The following is a 12,584-nucleotide window of genomic DNA, read 5'->3' as shown; positions in this document are numbered from 1 at the left end:
AATTAATGACCAGATCTTACATATATAAATATATTTGGAATTAAATAAGGCATACCTTCACCCAAGTTCTGTTGTGTGCATGTTCAGTTCTATTTTTTATGGCAGCTTTGCTATCTTGTAGTATTTCCACCCCATCAGCATTTTCTTCTGCTCCATCTAAAAGTCAATGTCTGTCTTTTTATTTTATTTTAGTTCCAGGGTATAATATGTGCAGGATGTGCAAGTTTGTTATACAGGTACATGCGTGTCCTGATGGTTTGCTGCACCTATCAACTCATCATCTAAGTATTAAACCCAGCATGCATTAGCTGTTTTTCCTGATGCTCTCCCTACCCCTGCCCACCCCCAACAGGCCCCAGTGTGTATTGTTACCCTCCCTGTATCCACGTATTCTCAATATTCAACACCTACTTATGAGTGAGAACATGTGGTGTTTGGTTTTCTGTTCATGCATTAGTTTGCCGAGGATGATGGCTTCCAGCTCCATCCACATGCCTGCAAAAGACATCTCATTCCTTTTTATGGCTGCATAGTATTCCACGGTATATATGTACCAGATTTTCTTTATCCAGTCTATCATTGATGGGCATTTGGGTTGACTCTATGTCTTTGCTATTGTGAATAGTGCTGCAATGAGCATATATGTGCATGTATGTTTATAATAAAATAATTTATATTCCTTTGGGTATATATCCAGTAATGGGATTGCTGAGTCAAATGGTATTTCTGGATCTAGGTCTTTGAGGAATCGCCATACTGTCTTCCCCAATGGTTGAACTAATTTGCATGCCCACCAACAATGTAAAAGTGTTCTGATTTCTCTGCAGCCTCACCAGCATCTGTTGTTTCTTGACTTTTTAATAATGGCCATTCTAACTGGCATGAAATGGTATCTCATTGTGCTTTGATTTGCATTTCTCTAATGATCAGTGATTTTGAGCTTTTTGCCATATGTTTGTAGGCTGCATAAATGTCTTCTTTTGAGAAGTGTCTGTTCATGTCCTTTGCCCACTTTTTAATGGGGTTATTTATTGTTTCTTCTTGTAAATTCATTTAAATTACTTGTAGACTCTGGATATTATACTTTTGTCAAATGGATAGATTGCAAAAATTTTCTCCCATTCTGTAGGTTGGCTGTTCACTCTGATGATAGTTTCTTTTGCTGTGCAGCTCTCTAGTTTATTTCCATTTGTCAATTTTTGTTTTTGTTGCAATTGCTTTTGATGTTTTTGTCATGAAATCTTTGCCTGTGCCATGTCGTGAATGGTAGTGCCTAGATTTTCTTCTAGGGTTTTTATAGTTTTGGGTTTTACATCAATGTCTGTCTTGCATATTTTTTTTTAAATTGAAGTTTATACTTGAAAGTTTGTGATATCCGTAGTGTCCTAAATGCATGCAATTTCTGTAACCAGTGCAAATTTAAGAAGGATTGGTCTTTTATTCAGGGGGATTAGTGGCTGCTGTGTTGCTCTTCCAATTGACCCATTGGAACCACATGAAAATAGTGGATTTTCAATTACCTCTGCTAAGAGAAGGGAACTGTGAAATCGAAAATCTAATTGTATTTTTGTTTGTCTTTGGAATGCACTTTCTATTTCTATTTGAATCTGGGTGTCACAAGCATAACATGTCAGTGGAAAATCAAGAGTCATCTACAGTTAATAAAATATGTAGGAACAATATAATGATCTAGTACTCCATCTCAGGGTAGCATTCAGTTAAGCTTTTAGATCTCCATAATAAATTAATCATTCTGCATGGCACCAGTGGGAGAAATTCCACTCTGACCCCATCAAAGTGATGCGTCCCACTTGCACCTTACTCTAGCAGGATTGGTGGCCCTTGTAATCTTGTCCCAGAAAACGAGACTGCTGATATTATTTTTTTCATTTCACACTTTAAAAAAATTGTGCTAAGCTTCTTTTGCTACAGTCATTTGCTGCCACTGGGATTTTTGCAGAAGTTTAATAGTACTGATAAAATGAAGGGAAAAGTACCAATGAGAATCTTGAAGGAATAGTCTGTAATTCTTTATTTGGTCAGGGCGAAAGACCCTGCAAGGTATTACAATCTCCATTTTGGGGTCAAGGCCACCTTCAACCTTCCAAATTGTTCTTCATCCTCTAGGACCAGTATTTATTGTCTCTCTTCCTGTCCCTCCAAGGCTTCTCACTGTGTTGGGACCTCATAGAGTTCATTCTTACAACATCCCAACCCACTGCTTAGACAAGTTGTCATCTCGGCTGCCATTACAGTCACAGGGAGAGCTTTTAAAACATACCTGTGCCTGGGCCTTTCCTCAGACCAATCAAACAAGAATCTATTGCTTTGGAGCAATACATCAGCTTCCTAGGTGGTCCTCTTAATTGGGCCACAGTTGAAGATCACTGGCCTGGATAAGGAGCTCCAAATTCTGGCTTCCTGTGCAGCTGAAGGGTGGCCTGGCTCCCCACCTAAGTTACTTGCTCATCCAATGACTGAGTCCACTGGAGGCCTTGAGTACCTGGGAACATTTTTCTTCCCAGGCAGCTGCAGCAAGCACAGCCAGAGAGCAGGGCAGATGCCACTTTTGGTGACGAATGCAAGAAGCAAGGGGCAGGTGAGGTATTTGTTTTTCACTTAGATTTCATCCCCAGTTAAAATTCAGAATTTTGAATAACATTTGAATTAGTCTATTCATCATTCTCCATGTGTCACTTCAGAATAATCTATAATAAATAATACATTTTTCTAAGCTTTGTTAAGATGGGTATGTGGTTAGAATTGATACATTCCAGTGTCGACTGTGGCTTTCACTGTGAGTTCTGAAAAAGTCATTTATGTTGTTGTGGAACTTCTGCTACTTCATATATTATCTCTTGGGAGATAATAAGGAAAATAGCATTTAGTGAGCACCTGTTGTATGCTTGTACCAGTACTATTTGTCTAGTACTATTGTCTAGTACTATTCTAGACACTGACATATACTATTGAAATCATTGACAGTGTAGGCTGACTGGGTGTGGTGGCTCACACCTGTAATCCCAGCCCTTTGGGAGGATGAGGCAGGCAGATCTCGAGGTCAGGAATTCAAGACCAGCCTGACCAACATGGTGAAACCCCATCTCTACTAGAAGTGCAAAAATTAGTTGGGTGTGGTGGCGTGTGCCTATAGTTCCAGCTACTCAGGAGGCTGAGGCAGGAGAATCGCTTGAACCCGGGAGGCGGAGGTTGCAGTGAGCTGAGGTTGTGCCGTTGCACTCCAGCCTGGGTGATAGAGCAAGACTCCATCTCAAACAAACAAACAAACAAAAACACACAAAAAACCAGGATAGACTATGTCATCAGACTGCCTGGACTCATCCTGGCTCAGTCACTTACCAGCAAATAAACTCAAATCACTGATTGATTGTGGCTTTTAAACAAGATAATGTCTATAAAGGGTATAGCACTGTGCTTGGAACAATGTAAATTCTCAGAAAAAAGTTTATTTTCATCATTGTGATTTTTTTTTTTTTTTTTGGTTCTCACAATACTGTGAGTAGGTATCATTATCCATTTTGGAGATGAACAAGTCTCAAAATGAACTAATTATCCATGGGCATAATCAATCTCAGGCGTATTGGAAGGAAGATGAAAAACTTACCTTTCAGAATTGTTGGAAAATAAATAATTTCAGAATGTGTTACCTAGCCTGGGAGATAGTTAACCTGCAAAGCTGGACTCTGTTTTGATATTGGAGAGAGAGTGATGAACAAGCCAGACAGCCCTGTCCTTGCCAAGCAGACCCTAAAATCTCCATCTGACTTTGACACTATCATGCAGTGTGCACACAGGCCTTTTGATGGCACAGTCTTCACCACAGATGTATACTCTTTCCGAGTTAATAGAAAGTTCTACTCTCTTATCGTAAGCAGTCCTGAGGTTCGGGCCAATCACAAAATAATGAAAAATGGAGCATCACCAGACAAGATCTTTGCCCTCCAGGAGTGCCCTCTGGGAACATTTCCCACAGCCAGGGCCCCTGGTGCCAGCAGGAGGAGAAATGGACACCATCAGTGCTTTAAGATGGCAAATGCAAGCTTTATTCTACCATCATAACTCCCTGGATCGATGCTGACCTCCCAGCCACCCTCCAAAATGTCCTCCCATTGTGTATTCAGGTGTGGTGGCTGGTGAGTACCCAGACCACTAACTTACATAAAGGCCAGGAATGGATTCATTTAGATTAACTTATTTCCAAGCAATGAATGAATTAAGAAAAAAGCAACTGCAGGCAATACACAAATACATTGGACATTACTTCTCTGCTCATCACTTCTCCTCTGCTGGTTCTTGAATTCAATCACTCATGTAACATTTCATAAGCACATCCTCTATGCCAGGTTTTATATAGTCTCTGGGGATACAGAGTTCATCCTGAGATTTGTTAATCTTGAAACTGTCTCAAGAAGGCTTGCCTTGTGTATTTGAGAACAATCCAAAATACTGTTGAGATAAAAATATAACATGTATATTCTTTGATGTCTCTAGTTACCAAAATTTCTGGATAACTTTTCATACATCTTGTTAGGAAATGTCACTTCATTCCTGTACAATTGGGACTATGGTTATAACATCATCACCTCTATGCCAAAGCCTGGCTGGGAATACCAGCATTCTTACAATGGAAACTTGTCTTCAGGCCAGGCTGCCAGGAGCTGTTCTTTGCTTCTCCTGAACCATAATTAATTTATAGTCTATCATTTCAAGGAGAATGACTCTGTAGAATTTGGACTAAGTGCAATCTCCCAAGATTGAAGATGTACCAACATTGTTTTATGATTACTATTTCTCCATTTTCTTCTTTAACATGTTAAATTGCATATAATTACTGCAAGGGAAGAAATAGACTTAGAAACAGACTAAGAGTCAGTGCATAAAAAGAGAATCTATGCATAGTCCTATGGGTGATGCAAAAATATCCTGTCCACTTGATACAGCTATAAATTTTCTTTAGGAAAAGGACATTACAAATTTTTTTAAGCCAAAATCATTAACAGTTGGTATCTATCAGACACAGATGAAATAAGCTAATCCTTATATGTAAATCTGTAAATCTACAGGGAAACATGAAAACTGGGTAAATTTGAGTGTAATATGGTTGGGAACTTTTTAAATCTTTGGGTTTTTGTTAAATTATCCCTTATATATTCCCCCAGTTTTAATTTTTCTATATTTTAAAAACTTCTTAGTCAAAAAGTTCATGAATCATTTTATATTCCTCTTTGAGTTTTTATTAATGATATTTAATACTCTAAATATCATGAAGTTCATACATACCTCAGGAGGAAGAATTTGAAAGGACTGTTGCAATATATTTTTCATTCTTTTTTACAACGTATTGTCTTGTTTTCACTAAGAGAGTTTATTTCCCTTGCCATGGAATTAAAATTTATTTCCTCACAGATTCTGACAGCTCTATAAGCACACACTGTGTTTTTTATGTACAGATAGAACCAGAGTTACTCAAAATTATTACTGTTTGGGAGAGAACAATTCACTGAACCATCAAAAAATATATCCCTGCACAAAGATAAAGATTTGACATTAGCTTTTCACAGACAAAAGAAAGCATAAAGGAGGTCACATTGACTTTCAAACTTCTTGACAGTAGCATTTTTCCAGACTTCTTTTCATAGTAACTTACTGTGGAAAACCAAAAGATAAATAAAAAAGAAATGAAAATGTATATTTGAACACATACTATATTCCAGACACTATGCAAATAATTCACGGGAAAAAAAAAAGAATTTTCAATCTTAATAATAGTTCCTATTTTAGAAGAAGATATTGAAAATATTTAAATTTGTTTTAAAAATCAGAAATTGCCATTTAGTCCTAGTGTCACATGGAAGGTGTCTAATTTTATTCTAACACTGTGTTATTTTATCTGCATTAACTACTGGATACATTTACTACAGGAGTTCTTCAAAAAGCAAAATTACTAAGGCATAACAATGCAAATTGTTTTAAAGGCCCTGGCAACTTTATTGTAAGAAATAATTTTAAACGTTTAAATGTCAGCAGGAGAAAATATGAGGAATTTTGACCAAGACATTTAGGACAAAATATTAAGAAAATGTAAACACTGCCTCTTTTTCATCTTCAAAATATAGGAAGGGCTGTGACGTTGAAAACTCTTGTTCATGAAAGAATTTTCTAGTAACAAGAATATTTTTTAAATTTGCTTCTGATTATAAAAGTAACAATATTTATTTCAATAATGTGGGCCAAAAAACTAAAACACGCAGGGAAGAAAAAGTTTATCTAAAGACTTTTTGGCTTTATTTTATTTTAAATTTCCCTATCAGGCTCAAGGTGCTAACTTAATCAGTTTGGGAGTGTCATGCCTACATCAGGAAATTTAAGGAAATTAAGCCATTAATTTAAGTTACTACATATCATGAATTATAAGATCCAAGTATGGAGAGTAGGTCATTGTTTCTAGGGGTAGATTTAGTGCACTGAAATTTCATTCCTCTTTTGCCCACACAGCCTCTAGAGAGCAACGTCAATTCTTGCAGTCTGCTTTATAACACAAAACTGCCTCTTCTAAACTTCACATCCCCACCGTTCATCCTATTTCCAATGTCATTCCCTTGTCTTTAAACTGTACCAATCAGATTAATGGAGAAACAGAACAAAATGGTTCCAGACAGATATGCCCTGAAACAAATCTTAAAACAAAATGGAGCTAACAGTATTTCTTGGCACTGAAATACATAAACCTTAAATCTAAGAAAGAAAGAAAATATCAAATATCTGTACATCTCTATAAGCATCATGAGGAACTTTAATCAATCCTAGATGTTTAACCCTCAAAACCTGAAGCTATGCACAGGCATTAGAAGGTCAGCCTCCAACTCCCCACAGGTTTTTCTGGGAGGCTCAGCCAGCAATCCCCATCCCAGCCTTTCCTAATGAAAGACTGGGCTCCCCTCTGCCTCTGCCCTCCCAGCTGTGGACAGCCTGCCCTAGGATCCCTTCAACAACAATCACATCTCATTGTTGCCCAGCTGTCTGCCCTGATCCAGAGTTCTTAAAAGTGTTTGAGGGCTAAAAGTCGAGGATGGCTCTGTGCATGAGGTTGGAGACACTGTTCCTCAGATGACAAAAAAACCTGAGATAAATCCTGATCTCAGGTTGGACTGAGAGAATCTGAGAGCAGGGAGGTGGCCCATGAGAGTGAAGGCAAACATGGAGTTCTTCATCTAGACAGCCAGTTTGGGGGCAGAGATAGGTGCAAAGCTTTTTAAAAAAATTTCATTTTTAGTTCCGGGATACATGTGCAGGATGTGCAGGTTTGTTACATATGTAAACGTGAGCCATGGTGGTTTGCTGCATCTATCAACTCATCACTTAGGTATTAAGCACCACATGCATTAGCTATTTATCCTGATACTCTCCCTCTCACCACCGCCCCCTCACCAGGCCCCAGTGTGTGTTGTTCCGCTAAACAATGGGAACACGAAGTTTATCATAAGGAACGAAGGTTAGTGGGGAAGGCATTCAGCAGAGGGAAGAACATGGTAAAGCAGGATGTTGTTACAAGCATTTAGAGCAAACACTGGGCCATACCATTTGGCTGGAGGAGAGCATAGGGGCTGGGGGGAGGTAAAGGAGCATCATCACCAGGAATCAGCATGGGGCTGTGGAGTGTCTACTAAGCAGCTGTGGCAAGCCACTTCTTACCACTCACTGTCACTTTCTTATCATTTCCTCAGGTGAGGAAAATAGATGGAATCATTCAGACCCTGTAGTTGTGATAGGGATTAGAGCTGATGTATGTAAAGCACCTAGCACCGAAGGAGCTAGAAAAGCACAGTGGATCTACATGGTGGAGGCTGAGGATGTCTTTCTCATTTGGCCATAGTTTCCTATTTTATTAGGTGCTGACATAGAAATTTTAAATAGTGGAAAGGGTTCTAAGTAATATTTAGTCCTTACACACACACACACACACACACACACACACAATTCTTTACTTGTAAACGGAGCTGCTGCTTGCACTTCACCTGCCTGAGGAGGCCCATCTTTATTTCTCCTGGCCTTTACCACTTCCTTACCTACTTTTATTGCTATTTCAAGCCCTTTTGTAAAGGGCAGGTGTGAAAGCATCCCACCCCTCAACCCCCTTGAGGACCTGAGTGGCATTACTGGTTCTTGCAAGAAAAGGTAATGAAAGTAAAAAACAAAAGGCTAAGTTGCTATCACATTTGTCAACTCTGGCCAGATGCTCATTAGCAACAGGCTAGAAGCCAAAAATGAAAGACCAGGCTGCAGCTTCGATCCAAAAATAAGGGCCAGGCTCTGTGGAAAATACTGACAGATGCGAGCCACGGCAAGGAAGAATGCTTTGTCTGCGTCATTTGAAAAAGAACACGTCCAAGCACCCAGACACGGGTCTTCATGTAGTTTATCTTAGTGGCCACAGTAGGGTTGCTCAGAGCATTGTTTTGCCTCCAAATCACATGGGATGCTTGATAAACATACAGATGCCCCAGTTGCAGCTCATATCTGCAGAATAAGAATCTGTGTGGGGGTCCTGGGGGATTCTAATGCACCCTGAAGAGTAAGACCTATTGATCTGAGATTGGGAGTTAATGCTCGAGCTATGATGGAGGCTGGTAAGCACTTAGGAAGTTTCACTGCATTCTCCTAAAACTCCTGTGAACTAGTTACGATTATTACCATTACCATCCCATCTGGCTAGTGAGTGGTGGAGTCAGAACTCCAGCCCAGGCCTCCTGATGTCCCCATACTTACTTAGCCTTTCATTCTAGGCCTCACCATCAGGAGGGTATCTTCATTCCATGCCCTTCAATTGGTAGAGAGTACCAAGGGCAAGAAGCCAATTCTTCACCTCCATTACCTGTCTTTACATCCCAGCGCCATCATGGGCCTTCCCCTCAGGCCAGATTTCTAAGAATTTGGTTCTGTTTGTTTTGTTTTGATTCTGCATGAAGTAAAGAAGGTTAAGGTAACTATGTAACTTACCTCTCTTATTGAAATAACAGCACCCTCTCTACACCATCCCGTGATTGCCAGGGTGCAGAAGCATGTCTGCTGCATTTAAATCCCAGCTTTTAATCCACCACTTACTAGTTATTTAAACTTTGGGCATGTCATTTAACCTCTGGAAAATAGAGATGGCAGCAACTGAGTAAAAGAAGAAGAAAGGCAAGTCAGGGTGTAAAGAAAAGTATGGGCTGGATGCTGTGGCTCACGCCTGTAATACCACCACTTTGGGAGGCTGAGGTGGGCAGATCACAAGGTCAGTAGTTCAAGACCAACATGGCCAACGTGGTGAAACTTTATCTCTAATAAAAATACAAAAATTGGCTGGGCATGGTGGCACACGCCTATAATCCCAGCTACTCAGGAGGCTAAAGCAGGAGAATTGCTTGAACCTGGGAGGCAGAGGTTGCAGTGAGCCAAGTTCGTGCCACTCTACTCAGGCCTGGGCGACAGAGCAAGACTCTGTTTCTGAAACAAAAACAAAAACAAAGCACAAAGAAAGGATGAGATGCTACCAGTATGAGAAGAATCTAAACTGGTTCTCAACCCTGACTGCAATTAGAGTTATCTGAGGATCTTTTAAAAATACTGATGCCAGGATTCCATTTCCAGAAATTCCTATTTAATTGGGGTCTGATGAGGAATCAGGTCAGCAATACCATTTATATCCCCCCAGGATATTCAGATGCGCAGTTGTGGTTAAAAACCTCTTGTTCAAGATAGTGAGGAAAACAACCAACATTCCACAAATGCTGTCTGGTTAGAGACACTTTCTTAGTAAGGGTAAGAATGCTTACTGATTGAACCAACAGTTATTACTCACCTACTCTGTGCCAGGCTCCAGTGCAATGGCTAAAATTTAAAATTTAAATTAAACTTAAACTTAGTCCCTGATCTGAGGACAGTTGCAGTCTAATGAGGAAGCCACAGTCAAAAATAAACTATGTGGCTACAATATAGTGTGGTCAATATGGTAATAGCAGTTCAAAGTGGTAGGAGAAGAGTAAATGGAATGACTTCTTCTCCTTTCAAAGAAAAACCATAGAATCATGAAATAATAAAGATGAAGGAAGCTCAAGGTTCCTAATTTTGTGCATAAGGAAACAAGAAATCAAGAGGTTGGAGGTTTCTCAGAGTCACAGAGTTAATGCAAGAGAACCTAAAAAATTCTAATGATGTAGCAAGACATACTTTAAACTCACCAGGGGAAGTGCTAAGAAGCTATGCTTAGCAGCACTGGACTCTGAAGGTGGAGTTCTGGGTCCTGAAAAATAAGTAGAATTTGGACATAAAGGCATGGGGAAAGTTTAGATTTTCAGTGGAAGGCTCAGCCCATAGCTCAGAGGAGAACGTGCTCACCAGGGTAATGACCTGGAGCTTAAGGTGATGGCCAACAGCTTAGGGCTCCCTCCTCCACATCAACTCTAGTTTTGGGCTTACACCTATTTCTTGCTGGATACGCAATTTAGAGGGATGCTTCCACCTCCAGTTCCACTCCTCTTTGGGGGTTATACTATACAACTGAGACATTGAACATGTTAATTTTGCCTGGTGTATTGCTTAATTTCAATGTGACCTAGGGTTTGAATCTCTTATCTTAAATTCTTCAGTGATGTAACAGATTAACACCTCAAAACAGATGAAATGTCTCTCAGTTATGACTACATTTGGTCCGCCTTGACTATATTAAGCTGCAGTTCACATGTGCTCTGTTTACCAAACTTAAAATTATTAAATCTATATTGAAATGTGTTGAATTGGCTCTCCATTCTCCCCATACTCTGACCTTGGGTTCTCCTAGAGGTTTCACCTTCTCTCACACCCTACACATCCTTGTACACCAGTAAATACTATTGCCTCCCCTTCAAAATTTATCCAAAATTCAACCACTCCTCGCCATCCTCACTACCACGACCTTGGACCAAACCACTGTCATGTCTCACCTGGATTATGGGAACAGCCTCCTAACTGGTCCCCCATGTTTCAGCCTCGCCTCTACAGTCTATCCTTACTTAGCACAATAGCAAAGTGTTCCTTTTAAAAGAAAGTCAGATTGTGTTACTTCTGTATTCAAAATTCTTCACGATGAGAGAAATAATTACCAGTTTTGCTCACTGTTGCATCCTGACAAACTAAGTACAATGCCTGGCACATGGTAGACTCAATAAATACTTGTTGAATGAAAAAGTGAGGAAATGTTAACTGTGGCATAATAAATATTAATATCATAATTGCATTTATATATTCTTTTCTTGATAGCTATAATAGTATATTCAAACCATAGGCAGACCAACCTGTAATATAGAACTTTATAACCTTAAGATGATTTAGACCCAAATTAAGGGACATTCTACCAAATACTTGATGAGTACTTTTAAAAGTGTCTACATCATGAAAGACAGGGAAAGACTGAGGAACTGTCACGTATTGGAGTAGATTAAGAAAACATACAATTAAATGCAATGTTGGATGCTGCTTAAGGTCCTGGAAGAGAAAAAAAGACAATGAAATTCCAGAAAGGCCTATCGTATTAGTACTGTACCCATGTTAATTCCCTGGTTTTGATAATTGCACTATGGTGATGTAAGATATTAAAATGATCTCATCTAAATGTCTAAATATCCTTTATACTCCAAGCAAGGCAGTCATTTAAATGATAAACATGTTTTTTGAATGAATACGCAAGAAGTAATTACCCTGATAATCACCAAAAGATAATGATGTAACCAAGATAGATGTGTGTGGGCGGGCAGTTTTCTTCTTTTTACCTTTCATCCATCATTTTTCTATGCTATGGTAGATTTACTCCAAGGAGCCTAACACAGGTTTTCAAAGCAAATATTCCTTGGTGCATAAAGGGTTTTAATCAGAAGACACAAAATAGTTCAAAGAGTTATCTTTATACTCTCCCTTCTTTTAAAAGGTTAGAAATAACTATTGTCAGTTTAGTAAAATTATCTTGTAAATAACATCCCACTAATCTGAGATTACACAGTGAAATAATTGTATGCCATCCTAGGTCTCAGGAAAGCATGTTCTCATTAGAGACAAAAATGGTTAAGAAAACTGTCACAGAGGGTTTTTGAGAATCATATTAACTAACAAGTCACCTCAGTTCTTCTGGAGTGGAGCACAGTAGAAAATAAAATCATAGAAACAGAGTTCTTCTGTCTAGAAGGCTGTTGCCCCATTCCTCTCCAGCAGGAGGGGATGTGTCCTGTCTGTGAGAGGCAACTCCTCCTCAGGAGCAGTCGGTGGACCCCACCTACACTGGGCCACCTACCTATCCCCTTGCTGGAGGCATTTCAGCCAAGGAGAAAGACTTTCCCTTGGCCTTTTTCCACAGAGGGGCATAGCTGGGTGGGTACCCAGGAATAGGGAGAAACATTTCAATCATCTATAGACTAGAAGAACTAAAGATTATTGATGAGCATTATTCATTTTTCTATAAGTCATAATAAGGACGTTTGCTTGGTAGGAAATTATCCCAAAATTTTAAAGATTAGTAGCAGTCAACAAGGCAATGTAATTCAATTTAACCAACA

The 12,584-nt window shown here is 39.3% G+C and overlaps 1 protein-coding gene and 1 long non-coding RNA gene across 4 annotated transcripts in view; one reads left to right on the top strand and one right to left on the bottom strand.

The window, feature by feature from the left end:
* Nucleotides 1-12,584, top strand: part of LOC116463610 (voltage-gated potassium channel subunit beta-1) — a 494,700-nt gene that overhangs the window by 393,562 nt on the left and 88,554 nt on the right. The gene's annotated exons all lie outside the window — the stretch shown is intronic.
* On the bottom strand, nt 5,396-11,125 carry LOC116463614 (uncharacterized). Its single transcript, XR_004246735.2, has 3 exons — nt 10,983-11,125; nt 10,242-10,303; nt 5,396-5,667 (listed from the first exon to the last, which is right to left on the bottom strand). It is a non-coding gene; the product is annotated as an uncharacterized LOC116463614 (long non-coding RNA).

Source organism: Hylobates moloch, unplaced genomic scaffold (assembly GCF_009828535.3).
Source record: "Hylobates moloch isolate HMO894 unplaced genomic scaffold, HMol_V3 SCAFFOLD_44, whole genome shotgun sequence".
Lineage (NCBI taxonomy): Eukaryota > Metazoa > Chordata > Mammalia > Primates > Hylobatidae > Hylobates > Hylobates moloch.
Note: the sequence above shows the minus strand (reverse complement) of the source record. Positions and strands in the feature narration are given on the sequence as shown.